This window comes from Ranitomeya imitator, chromosome 1 (assembly GCF_032444005.1).
Source record: "Ranitomeya imitator isolate aRanImi1 chromosome 1, aRanImi1.pri, whole genome shotgun sequence".
NCBI lineage: Eukaryota > Metazoa > Chordata > Amphibia > Anura > Dendrobatidae > Ranitomeya > Ranitomeya imitator.
In genome coordinates, this window is record NC_091282.1 from 608,879,477 (window position 1) to 608,895,260 (window position 15,784).

The window sequence follows — 15,784 nt, forward strand, 5'->3', positions numbered from 1 at the left end:
CCGGAGCTCACAATCTAATCTCCTATCACACAGTGTATCACTACTCCCATCATCCCTGACCCCAGAGCTCACAATCTAATCTCCTATCACATAGTGTATCACTACTCCCATCATCCCTGACCCCGGAGCTCACAATCTAATCTCCTATCACACAATGTATCACTACTCCCATCATCCCTGACCCCGGAGCTCACAATCTAATCTCCTATCACACGGTGTATCACTACTCCCATCATCCCTGACCCCAGAGCTCACAATCTAATCTCCTATCACACAATGTATCACTACTCCCATCATCCCTGACCCCAGAGCTCACAATCTAATCTCCTATCACACAGTGTATCACTACTCCCATCATCCCTGACCCCAGAGCTCACAATCTAATCTCCTATCACACAGTGTATCACTACTCCCATCATCCCTGACCCCAGAGCTCACAATCTAATCTCCTATCACACAGTGTATCACTACTCCCATCATCCCTGACCCCGGAGCTCACAATCTAATCTCCTATCACACAGTGTATCACTACTCCCATCATCCCTGACCCCGGAGCTCACAATCTAATCTCCTATCACACAATGTATCACTACTCCCATCATCCCTGACCCCGGAGCTCACAATCTAATCTCCTATCACACAGTGTATCACTACTCCCATCATCCCTGACCATGGAGCTCACAATCTAATCTCCTATCACACAGTGTATTACTACTCCCATCATCCCTGACCCCAGAGCCCACAATCTAATCTCCTATCACACAGTGTATCACTACTCCCATCATCCCTGACCCTAAAGCTCACAATCTAATCTCCTGTCACACAGTGTATCACTACTCCCATCATCCCTGACCCCAGAGCTCACAATCTAATCTCCTATCACACAGTGTATCACTACTCCCATCATCCCTGACCCCAGAGCTCACAATCTAATCTCCTATCACACAGTGTATCACTACTCCCATCATCCCTGGCCCCAGAGCTCACAATCTAATCTCCTATCACACAGTGTATCACTACTCCCATCATCCCTGACCCCAGAGCTCACAATCTAATCTCCTATCACACAATGTATCACTACTCCCATCATCCCTGACCATGGAGCTCACAATCTAATCTCCTATCACACAGTGTATCACTACTCCCATCATCCCTGACCCCGGAGCTCACAATCTAATCTCCTATCACACAGTGTATCACTACTCCCATCATCCCTGACCCCAGAGCTCACAATCTAATCTCCTATCACACAGTGTATCACTACTCCCATCATCCCTGACCCCAGAGCTCACAATCTAATCTCCTATCACACAGTGTATCACTACTCCCATCATCCCTGACCCTAAAGCTCACAATCTAATCTCCTATCACACAGTGTATCACTACTCCCATCATCCCTGACCCCAGAGCTCACAATCTAATCTCCTATCACACAGTGTATCACTACTCCCATCATCCCTGACCCCAGAGCTCACAATCTAATCTCCTATCACACAGTGTATCACTACTCCCATCATCCCTGACCCTAAAGCTCACAATCTAATCTCCTATCACACAGTGTATTACTACTCCCATCATCCCTGACCCCAGAGCTCACAATCTAATCTCCTATCACACAGTGTATCACTACTCCCATCATCCCTGACCCCAGAGCTCACAATCTAATCTCCTATCACACAGTGTATCACTACTCCCATCAACCCTGACCCTAAAGCTCACAATCTAATCTCCTATCACACAGTGTATCACTACTCCCATCATCCCTGACCCCGGAGATCACAATCTAATCTCCTATCACACAGTGTATCACTACTCCCATCATCCCTGACCCCAGAGCTCACAATCTAATCTCCTATCACACAGTGTATCACTACTCCCATCATCCCTGACCCCCGAGCTCACAATCTAATCTCCTATCACACAGTGTATCACTACTCCCATCATCCCTGACCCCAGAGCTCACAATCTAATCTCCTATCACACAGTGTATCACTACTCCCATCATCCCTGACCCTGGAGCTCACAATCTAATCTCCTATCACACAATGTATCACTACTCCCATCATCCCTGACCCCAGAGCTCACAATCTAATCTCCTATCACACAGTGTATCATTACTCCCATCATCCCTAACCCAGGAGCTCACAATCTAATCTCCTATCACACAATGTATCACTACTCCCATCATCCCTGACCCCGGAGCTCACAATCTAATCTTCTATCACACAATGTATCACTACTCCCATCATCCCTGACCCCAGAGCTCACAATCTAATCTCCTATCACACAGTGTATCACTACTCCCATCATCCCTGACCCCAGAGCTCACAATCTAATATCCTGTCACACAGTGTATCACTACTCCCATCATCCCTGACCCCAGAGCTCACAATCTAATCTCCTATCACACAGTGTATTACTACTCCCATCATCCCTGACTCCAGAGCTCACAATCTAATCTCCTATCACACAGTGTATCACTACTCCCATCATCCCTGCCCCCAGAGCCCACAATCTAATCTCCTATCACACAGTGTATCACTACTCCCATCATCCCTGACCCCAGAGCCCACAATCTAATCTCCTATCACACAGTGTATCACTACTCCCATCATCCCTGGCCCCAGAGCTCACAATCTAATCTCCTATCACACAGTGTATCACTACTCCCATCATCCCTGACCCCACAGCTCACAATCTAATCTCCTATCACACAATGTATCACTACTCCCATCATCCCTGACCCCAGAGCTCACAATCTAATCTACTATCACACAGTGTATCACTACTCCCATCATCCCTGACCCCGGAGCTCACAATCTAATCTCCTATCACACAGTGTATCACTACTCCCATCATCCCTGACCCCGGAGCTCACAATCTAATCTCCTATCACACAGTGTATCACTACTCCCATCATCCCTGACCCCGGAGCTCACAATCTAATCTCCTATCACACAGTGTATCACTACTCCCATCATCCCTGACCCCGGAGCTCACAATCTAATCTCCTATCACACAGTGTATCACTACTCCCATCATCCCTGACCCCAGAGCTCACAATCTAATCTCCTATCACACAGTGTATCACTACTCCCATCATCCCTGACCCCGGAGCTCACAATCTAATCTCCTATCACACAGTGTATCACTACTCCCATCATCCCTGACCCTGGAGCTCACAATCTAATCTCCTATCACACAGTGTATCACTACTCCCATCATCCCTGACCCCAGAGCTCACAATCTAATCTCCTATCACACAATGTATCACTACTCCCATCATCCCTGACCCCAGAGCTCACAATCTAATCTCCTATCACACAGTGTATCACTACTCCCATCATCCCTGACCCCAGAGCTCACAATCTAATCTCCTATCACACAGTGTATCACTTCTCCCATCATCCCTGACCCCAGAGCTCACAATCTAATCTCCTATCACACAGTGTATCACTACTCCCATCATCCCTGACCCCAGAGCTCACAATCTAATCTCCTATCACACAATGTATCACTACTCCCATCATCCCTGACCCCAGAGCTCACAATCTAATCTCCTATCACACAGTGTATCACTACTCCCATCATCCCTGACCCCAGAGCTCACAATCTAATCTCCTATCACACAGTGTATCACTACTCCCATCATCCCTGACCCCAGAGCTCACAATCTAATCTCCTATCACACAGTGTATCACTACTCCCATCATCCATGACCCCGGAGCTCACAATCTAATCTCCTATCACACACTGTATCACTACTCCCATCATCCCTGACCCCGGAGCTCACAATCTAATCTCCTATCACACAGTGTATCACTACCCCCATCATCCCTGACCCCGGAGCTCACAATCTAATCTCCTATCACACAGTGTATCACTACTCCCATCATCCCTGACCCCGGAGCTCACAATCTAATCTCCTATCACACAGTGTATCACTACTCCCATCATCCCTGACCCCAGAGCTCACAATGTAATCTCCTATCACACAGTGTATCACTACTCCCATCATCCCTGACCCCAGAGCTCACAATCTAATCTCCTATCACACAATGTATCACTACTCCCATCATCCCTGACCCCAGAGCTCACAATCTAATCTCCTATCACACAATATATCACTACTCCCATCATCCCTGACCCCAGAGCTCACAATCTAATCTCCTATCACACAGTGTATCACTACTCCCATCATCCCTGACCCCAGAGCTCACAATCTTATCTCCTATCACACAGTGTATCACTACTCCCATCATCCCTGACCCCGGAGCTCACAATCTAATCTCCTATCACACAATGTATCACTACTCCCATCATCCCTGTCCCCAGAGCTCACAATCTAATCTACTATCACACAGTGTATCACTACTCCCATCATCCCTGACCCCAGAGCTCACAATCTAATCTCCTACCACACAGTGTATCACTACTCCCATCATCCCTGACCCCCGGAGCTCACAATCTAATCTCCTATCACACAGTGTATCACTACTCCCATCATCCCTGACCCCAGAGCTCACAATCTAATCTCCTATCACACAGTGTATCACTACTCCCATCATCCCTGACCCCAGAGCTCACAATCTAATCTCCTATCACACAATGTATCACTACTCCCATCATCCCTGACCCCAGAGCTCACAATCTAATCTCCTATCACACAATATATCACTACTCCCATCATCCCTGACCCCAGAGCTCACAATCTAATCTCCTATCACACAGTGTATCACTACTCCCATCATCCCTGACCCCAGAGCTCACAATCTAATCTCCTATCACACAGTGTATCACTACTCCCATCATCCCTGACCCCGGAGCTCACAATCTAATCTCCTATCACACAATGTATCACTACTCCCATCATCCCTGTCCCCAGAGCTCACAATCTAATCTACTATCACACAGTGTATCACTACTCCCATCATCCCTGACCCCAGAGCTCACAATCTAATCTCCTACCACACAGTGTATCACTACTCCCATCATCCCTGACCCCCGGAGCTCACAATCTAATCTCCTATCACACAGTGTATCACTACTCCCATCATCCCTGACCCCGAAGCTCACAATCTAATCTCCTATCACACAGTGTATCACTACTCCCATCATCCCTGACCCCGGAGCTCACAATCTAATCTCCTATCACACAGTGTATCACTACTCCCATCATCCCTGACCCCAGAGCTCACAATCTAATCTCCTATCACACAATGTATCACTGCTCCCATCATCCCTGACCCCAGAGCTCACTATCTAATCTCCTATCACACAGTGTATCACTACTCCCATCATCCCTGACCCTGGAGCTCACAATCTAATCTCCTATCACACAATATATCACTACTCCCATCATCCCTGACCCCAGAGCTCACAATCTAATCTCCCATCACACAGTGTATCACTACTCCCATCATCCCTGACCCCAGAGCTCACAATCTAATCTCCTACCACACAGTGTATCACTACTCCCATCATCCCTGACCCCCGGAGCTCACAATCTAATCTCCTATCACACAGTGTATCACTACTCCCATCATCCCTGACCCCGAAGCTCACAATCTAATCTCCTATCACACAGTGTATCACTACTCCCATCATCCCTGACCCCGGAGCTCACAATCTAATCTCCTATCACACAGTGTATCACTACTCCCATCATCCCTGACCCCAGAGCTCACAATCTAATCTCCTATCACACAATGTATCACTGCTCCCATCATCCCTGACCCCAGAGCTCACTATCTAATCTCCTATCACACAGTGTATCACTACTCCCATCATCCCTGACCCTGGAGCTCACAATCTAATCTCCTATCACACAATATATCACTACTCCCATCATCCCTGACCCCAGAGCTCACAATCTAATCTCCCATCACACAGTGTATCACTACTCCCATCATCCCTGACCCCAGAGCTCACAATCTAATCTCCCATCACACAGTGTATCACTACTCCCATCATCCCTGTCCCCAGAGCTCACAATCTAATCTCCTATCACACAGTGTATCACTACTCCCATCATCCCTGACCCCAGAGCTCACAATCTAATCTCCTATCACACAATATATCACTACTCCCATCATCCCTGACCCCAGAGCTCACAATCTAATCTCCTATCACACAATGTATCACTACTCCCATCATCCCTGTCCCCAGAGCTCACAATCTAATCTACTATCACACAGTGTATCACTACTCCCATCATCCCTGACCCCAGAGCTCACAATCTAATCTCCTATCACACAGTGTATCACTACTCCCATCATCCCTGACCCCAGAGCTCACAATCTAATCTCCTATCACACAGTGTATCACTACTCCCATCATCCCTGACCCCAGAGCTCACAATCTAATCTCCTATCACACAATGTATCACTACTCCCATCATCCCTGACCCCAGAGCTCACAATCTAATCTCCTATCACACAGTGTATCACTACTCCCATCATCCCTGACCCCAGAGCTCACAATCTAATCTCCTATCACACAGTGTATCACTACTCTCATCATCCCTGACCCCGGAGCTCATAATCTAATCTCCTATCACACAGTGTATCACTACTCCCATCATCCCTGACCCCGGAGCTCACAATCTAATCTCCTATCACACAATGTATCACTACTCCCATCATCCCTGACCCCAGAGCTCACAATCTAATCTCCTATCACACAGTGTATCACTACTCCCATCATCCCTGACCCCAGAGCTCACAATCTAATCTCCTATCACACAGTGTATCGCTACTCCCATCATCCCTGACCCCAGAGCTCAAAATCTAATCTCCTATCACACAGTGTATCACTACTCCCATCATCCCTGACCCCGGAGCTCACAATCTAATCTCCTATCACACAATGTATCACTACTCCCATCATCCCTGACCCCAGAGCTCACAATCTAATCTCCTATCACACAGTGTATCGCTACTCCCATCATCCCTGACCCCAGAGCTCAAAATCTAATCTCCTATCACACAATGTATCACTACTCCCATCATCCCTGACCCCGGAGCTCACAATCTAATCTCCTATCACACAGTGTATCACTACTCCCATCATCCCTGACCTCAGAGCTCACAATCTAATCTCCTATCACACAGTGTATTACTACTCCCATCATCCCTGACCCCGGAGCTCACAATCTAATCTATCACACAGTGTATCACTACTCCCATCATCCCTGACCCCAGAGCTCACAATCTAATCTCCTATCACACAATGTATCACTACTCCCATCATCCCTGACCCCAGAGCTCACAATCTAATCTCCTATCACACAATGTATCACTACTCCCATCATCCCTGACCCCAGAGCTCACAATCTAATCTCCTATCACACAGTGTATCACTACTCCCATCATCCCTGACCCCGGAGCTCACAATCTAATCTATCACACAGTGTATCACTACTCCCATCATCCCTGACCCCAGAGCTCACAATCTAATCTACTATCACACAGTGTATCACTACTCCCATCATCCCTGACCCCAGAGCTCACAATCTAATCTCCTATCACACAGTGTATAACTACTCCCATCATCCCTGACCCCAGAGCTCACAATCTAATCTCCTATCACACAATGTATCACTACTCCCATCATCCCTGACCCCAGAGCTCACAATCTAATCTCCTATCACACAGTGTATAACTACTCCCATCATCCCTGACCCCAGAGCTCACAATCTAATCTCCTATCACACAATGTATCACTACTCCCATCATCCCTGACCCCAGAGCTCACAATCTAATCTCCTATCACACAATGTATCACTACTCCCATCATCCCTGACCCCAGAGCTCACAATCTAATCTCCTATCACACAGTGTATCACTACTCCCATCATCCCTGACCCCGGAGCTCACAATCTAATCTCCTATCACACAGTGTATCACTACTCCCATCATCCCTGACCCCGGAGCTCACAATCTAATCTATCACACAGTGTATCACTACTCCCATCATCCCTGACCCCAGAGCTCACAATCTAATCTCCTATCACACAATGTATCACTACTCCCATCATCCCTGACCCCAGAGCTCACAATCTAATCTCCTATCACACAGTGTATCACTACTCCCATCATCCCTGACCCCGGAGCTCACAATCTAATCTCCTATCACACAGTGTATCACTACTCCCATCATCCCTGACCCCGGAGCTCACAATCTAATCTATCACACAGTGTATCACTACTCCCATCATCCCTGACCCCAGAGCTCACAATCTAATCTCCTATCACACAGTGTATCACTACTCCCATCATCCCTGACCCCAGAGCTCACAATCTAATCTCCTATCACACAGTGTATCTCTACTCCCATCATCCCTGACCCCAGAGCTCACAATCGAATCTCCTATCACACAATATATCACTACTCCCATCATCCCTGACCCCGGAGCTCACAATCTAATCTCCTATCACACAGTGTATCACTACTCCCATCATCCCTGACCCCAGAGCTCACAATCTAATCTCCTATCACACAGTGTATCACTACTCCCATCATCCCTGACCCCAGAGCTCACAATCTAATCTATCACACAGTGTATCACTACTCCCATCATCCTTGACCCCGGAGCTCACAATCTAATCTCCTACCACAATATGTATCACTACTCCCATCATCCCTGACCCCGGAGCTCACAATCTAATCTATCACACAGTGTATCACTACTCCCATCATCCCTGACCCCAGAGCTCACAATCTAATCTCCTATCACACAATGTATCACTACTCCCATCATCCCTGACCCCAGAGCTCACAATCTAATCTCCTATCACACAATGTATCACTACTCCCATCATCCCTGACCCCAGAGCTCACATTCTAATGTCCTATCACACAGTGTATCACTACTCCCATCATCCCTGACCCCGGAGCTCACAATCTAATCTCCTATCACACAGTGTATCACTACTCCCATCATCCCTGCCCCCTGAGCTCACAATCTAATCTCCTATCACACAGTGTATCACTACTCCCATCATCCCTGACCCCAGAGCTCACAATCTAATCTCCTATCACACAATGTATCACTACTCCCATCATCCCTGCCCCCTGAGCTCACAATCTAATCTCCTATCACACAGTGTATCACTACTCCCATCATCCCTGACCCCAGAGCTCACAATCTAATCTCCTATCACACAGTGTATCACTACTCCCATCATCCCTGACCCCGGAGCCCACAATCTAATCTCCTATCACACAGTGTATCACTACTCCCATCATCCCTGACCCCAGAGCCCACAATCTAATCTCCTATCACACAGTGTATCACTACTCCCATCATCCCTGACCCCGGAGCTCACAATCTAATCTCCTATCACACAGTGTATCACTACTCCCATCATCCCTGACCCCGGAGCTCACAATCTAATCTCCTATCACACAATGTATCACTACTCCCATCATCCCTGACTCCGGACCTCACAATCTAATCTCCTATCACACAGTGTATCACTACTCCCATCATCCCTGATCCCGGAGCTCACAATCTAATCTCCTATCACACAGTGTATCACTACTCCCATCATCCCTGACCCCGGATCTCACAATCTAATCTCCTATCACACAGTGTATCACTACTCCCATCATCCCTGACTCCGGACCTCACAATCTAATCTCCTATCACACAGTGTATCACTACTCCCATCATCCCTGACCCCGGAGCTCACAATCTAATCTCCTATCACACAGTGTATCACTACTCCCATCATCCCTGACCCCGGAGCTCACAATCTAATCTCCTATCACACAGTGTATCACTACTCCCATCATCCCTGACCCCGGAGCTCACAATCTAATCTCCTATCACACAGTGTATCACTACTCCCATCATCCCTGACCCCGGAGCTCACAATCTAATCTCCTATCACACAATGTATCACTACTCCCATCATCCCTGACTCCGGACCTCACAATCTAATCTCCTATCACACAGTGTATCACTACTCCCATCATCCCTGATCCCGGAGCTCACAATCTAATCTCCTATCACACAGTGTATCACTACTCCCATCATCCCTGACCCCGGAGCTCACAATCTAATCTCCTATCATACAGTGTATCACTACTCCCATCATCCCTGACCCCAGAGCTCACAATCTAATCTCCTATCACACAGTGTATCACTACTCCCATCATCCCTGACCCCAGAGCTCACAATCTAATCTCCTATCACACAGTGTATCACTACTCTCATCATCCCTGACCCCAGAGCTCACAATCTAATCTCCTATCACACAGTGTATCACTACTCCCATCATCCCTGACCCCAGAGCTCACAATCTAATCTCCTATCACACAGTGTATCACTACTCCCATCATCCCTGACCCCGGAGCTCACAATCTAATCTCCTATCACACAATGTATCACTACTCCCATCATCCCTGACTCCAGAACTCACAATCTAATCTCCTATCACACAGTGTATCACTACTCCCATCATCCCTGACCCCAGAGCTCACAATCTAATCTCCTATCACACAGTGTATCACTACTCCCATCATCCCTGATCCCGGAGCTCACAATCTAATCTCCTATCACACAGTGTATCACTACTCCCATCATCCCTGACCCCGGAGCTCACAATCTAATCTCCTATCATACAGTGTATCACTACTCCCATCATCCCTGACCCCAGAGCTCACAATCTAATCTCCTATCACACAGTGTATCACTACTCCCATCATCCCTGACCCCAGAGCTCACAATCTAATCTACTATCACACAGTGTATCACTACTCTCATCATCCCTGACCCCAGAGCTCACAATCTAATCTCCTATCACACAGTGTATCACTACTCCCATCATCCCTGACCCCAGAGCTCACAATCTAATCTCCTATCACACAGAGTATCACTACTCCCATCATCCCTGACCCCAGAGCTCACAATCTAATCTCCTATCACACAGTGTATCACTACTCCCATCATCCCTGACCCCAGAGCTCACAATCTAATCTCCTATCACACAGTGTATCACTACTCCCATCATCCCTGACCCCAGAGCTCACAATCTAATCTCCTATCACACAGTGTATCACTACTCCCATCATCCCTGACCCCAGAGCTCACAATCTAATCTCCTATCACACAGTGTATCACTACTACCATCATCCCTGACCCCAGAGTTCACAATCTAATCTCCTACCACACAGTGTATCACTACTCCCATCATCCCTGACCCCAGAGCTCACAATCTAATCTCCTATCACACAGAGTATCACTACTCCCATCATCCCTGACCCCAGAGTTCACAATCTAATCTCCTATCACACAGTGTATCACTACTCCCATCATCCCTGACCCCGGAGCTCACAATCTAATCTACCATCACACAGTGTATCACTACTCCCATCATCCCTGACCCCAGAGCTCACAATCTAATCTCCTATCACACAGTGTATCACTACTACCATCATCCCTGACCCCAGAGTTCACAATCTAATCTCCTACCACACAGTGTATCACTACTCCCATCATCCCTGACCCCGGAGCCCACAATCTAATCTCCTATCACACAGTGTATCACTACTCCCATCATCCCTGACCCCGGAGCTCACAATCTAATCTCCTATCACACAGTGTATCACTACTCCCATCATCCCTGACCCCAGAGCTCACTATCTAATCTCCTATCACACAGTGTATCACTACTCCCATCATCCCTGACCCCAGAGCTCACTATCTAATCTCCTATCACACAGTGTATCACTACTCCCATCATCCCTGACCCCGGAGCTCACAATCTAATCTCCTATCACACAGTGTATCACTACTCCCATCATCCCTGACCCCGGAGCTCACAATCTAATCTCCTATCACACAATGTATCACTACTCCCATCATCCCTGACCCCAGAGCTCACAATCTAATCTCCTATCACACAGTATCACTACTCCCATCATCCCTGACCCCAGAGCTCACAATCTAATCTCCTATCACACAAGGTATCACTACTCCCATCATCCCTGACCCCGGAGCTCACAATCTAATCTCCTATCACACAGTGTATCACTACTCCCATCATCCCTGACCCCGGAGCTCACAATCTAATCTCCTATCACACAATGTATCACTACTCCCATCATCCCTGACCCCAGAGCTCACAATCTAATCTCCTATCACACAGTGTATCACTACTCCCATCATCCCTGACCCCAGAGCTCACAATCTAATCTCCTATCACACAATGTATCACTACTCCCATCATCCCTGACCCCGGATCTCACAATCTAATCTCCTATCACACAATGTATCACTACTCCCATCATCCCTGACCCCAGAGCTCACAATCTAATCTCCTATCACACAATGTATCACTACTCCCATCATCCCTGACCCCAGAGCTCACAATCTAATCTCCTATCACACAATGTATCACTACTCCCATCATCCCTGACCCCAGAGCTCACAATCTAATCTCCTATCACACAGTGTATCACTACTCCCATCATCCCTGACCCCAGAGCTCACAATCTAATCTCCTATCACACAGTATCACTACTCCCATCATCCCTGACCCCAGAGCTCACAATCTAATCTCCTATCACACAGTGTATCACTACTCCCATCATCCCTGACCCCAGAGCCCACAATCTAATCTCCTATCACACAGTGTATCACTACTCCCATCATCCCTGACCCCAGAGCTCACAATCTAATCTCCTATCACACAGTGTATCACTACTCCCATCATCCCTGACCCCAGAGCCCACAATCTAATCTCCTATCACACAGTGTATCACTGCTCCCATCATCCCTGACCCCAGAGCTCACAATCTAATCTCCTATCACACAGTGTATCACTACTCCCATCATCCCTGACCCCGGAGCTCACAATCTAATCTCCTATCACACAATGTATCACTACTCCCATCATCCCTGACCCCAGAGCCCACAATCTAATCTCCTATCACACAATGTATCACTACTCCCATCATCCCTGACCCCGGAGCTCACATTCTAATCTCCTATCACACAGTGCATCACTACTCCCATCATCCCTGACCCCAGAGCTCACAATCTAATCTCCTATCACACAGTGTATCACTACTTCCATCATCCCTGACCCCGGAGCTCACAATCTAATCTCCTATCACACAATGTATCACTACTCCCATCATCCCTGACCCCAGAGCTCACTATCTAATCTCCTATCACACAGTGTATCACTACTCCCATCATCCCTGACCCCAGAGCTCACAATCTAATCTCCCATCACACAGTGTATCACTACTCCCATCATCCCTGACCCCAGAGCTCACAATCTAATCTCCTATCACACAATATATCACTACTCCCATCATCCCTGACCCCGGAGCCCACAATCTAATCTCCTATCACACAGTGTATCACTACTCCCATCATCCCTGACCCCGGAGCTCACAATCTAATCTCCTATCACACAGTGTATCACTACTCCCATCATCCCTGACCCCAGAGCTCACTATCTAATCTCCTATCACACAGTGTATCACTACTCCCATCATCCCTGACCCCGGAGCTCACAATCTAATCTCCTATCACACAGTGTATCACTACTCCCATCATCCCTGACCCCGGAGCTCACAATCTAATCTCCTATCACACAGTATCACTACTCCCATCATCCCTGACCCCGGAGCTCACAATCTAATCTCCTATCACACAGTGTATCACTACTCCCATCATCACTGACCCCAGAGCTCACAATCTAATCTCCTATCACACAGTGTATCACTACTCCCATCATCCCTGACCCCAGAGCTCACAATCTAATCTCCTATCACACAGTGCATCACTACTCCCATCATCCCTGACCCCAGAGCTCACAATCTAATCTCCTATCACACAGTGTATCATTACTCCCATCATCCCTGACCCCAGAGCTCACAATCTAATCTCCTATCACACAATGTATCACTACTCCCATCATCCCTGACCCCAGAGGTCACAATCTAATCTCCTATCACACAATATATCACTACTCCCATCATCCCTGACCCCGGAGCCCACAATCTAATCTCCTATCACACAGTGTATCACTACTCCCATCATCCCTGACCCCGGAGCTCACAATCTAATCTCCTATCACACAGTGTATCACTACTTCCATCATCCCTGACCCCGGAGCTCACAATCTAATCTCCTATCACACAGTGTATCACTACTCCCATCATCCCTGACCCCGGAGCTCACAATCTAATCTCCTATCACACAGTGTATCACTACTCCCATCATCCCTGACCCCGGACCTCACAATCTAATCTCCTATCACACAGTGTATCACTACTCCCATCATCCCTGACCCCAGAGCTCACAATCTAATCTCCTATCACACAGTGTATCACTACTCCCATCATCCCTGACCCCGGACCTCACAATCTAATCTCCTATCACACAGTGTATCACTACTCCCATCATCCCTGACCCCGGAGCTCACAATCTAATCTCCTATCACACAGTGTATTACTACTCCCATCATCCCTGACCCCAGAGCTCACAATCTAATCTCCTATCACACAGTGTATCACTACTCCCATCATCCCTGACCCCGGAGCTCACAATCTAATCTCCTATCACACAATGTATCACTACTCCCATCATCCCTGACCCCGGAGCTCACAATCTAATCTCCTCTCACACAATGTATCACTACTCCCATCATCCCTGACCCCAGAGCTCACAATCTAATCTCCTCTCACACAATGTATCACTACTCCCATCATCCCTGACCCCGGACCTCACAATCTAATCTCCTATCACACAGTGTATCACTACTCCCATCATCCCTGACCCCAGAGCTCACAATCTAATCTCCTATCACACAGTGTATCACTACTCCCATCATCCCTGACCCCGGACCTCACAATCTAATCTCCTATCACACAGTGTATCACTACTCCCATCATCCCTGACCCCGGAGCTCACAATCTAATCTCCTATCACACAGTGTATTACTACTCCCATCATCCCTGACCCCAGAGCTCACAATCTAATCTCCTATCACACAGTGTATCACTACTCCCATCATCCCTGACCCCGGATCTCACAATCTAATCTCCTATCACACAATGTATCACTACTCCCATCATCCCTGACCCCGGTGCTCACAATCTAATCTCCTATCACACAGTGTATCACTACTCCCATCATCCCTGACCCCAGAGCTCACAATCTAATCTCCTATCACACAGTGTATCACTACTCCCATCATCCCTGACCCCGGAGCTCACAATCTAATCTCCTATCACACAGTGTATCACTACTCCCATCATCCCTGACCCCAGAGCTCACAATCTAATCTCCTATCACACAATGTATCACTACTCCCATCATCCCTGACCCCGGAGCTCACAATCTAATCTCCTATCACACAATGTATCACTACTCCCATCATCCCTGACCCCGGAGCTCACAATCTAATCTCCTATCACACAATGTATCACTACTCCCATCATCCCTGACCTCGGAGCTCACAATCTAATCTCCTATCACACAGTGTATCACTACTCCCATCATCCCTGACCCCGGAGCTCACAATCTAATCTCCTATCACACAGTGTATCACTACTCCCATCATCCCTGACCCCAGAGCTCACAATCTAATCTCCTATCACACAATGTATCACTACTCCCATCATCCCTGACCCCGGAGCTCACAATCTAATCTCCTATCACACAGTGTATCACTACTCCCATCATCCCTGACCCCAGAGCTCACAATCTAGTCTCATATCACACAATGTATAACTACTCCCATCATCCCTGACCCCAGAG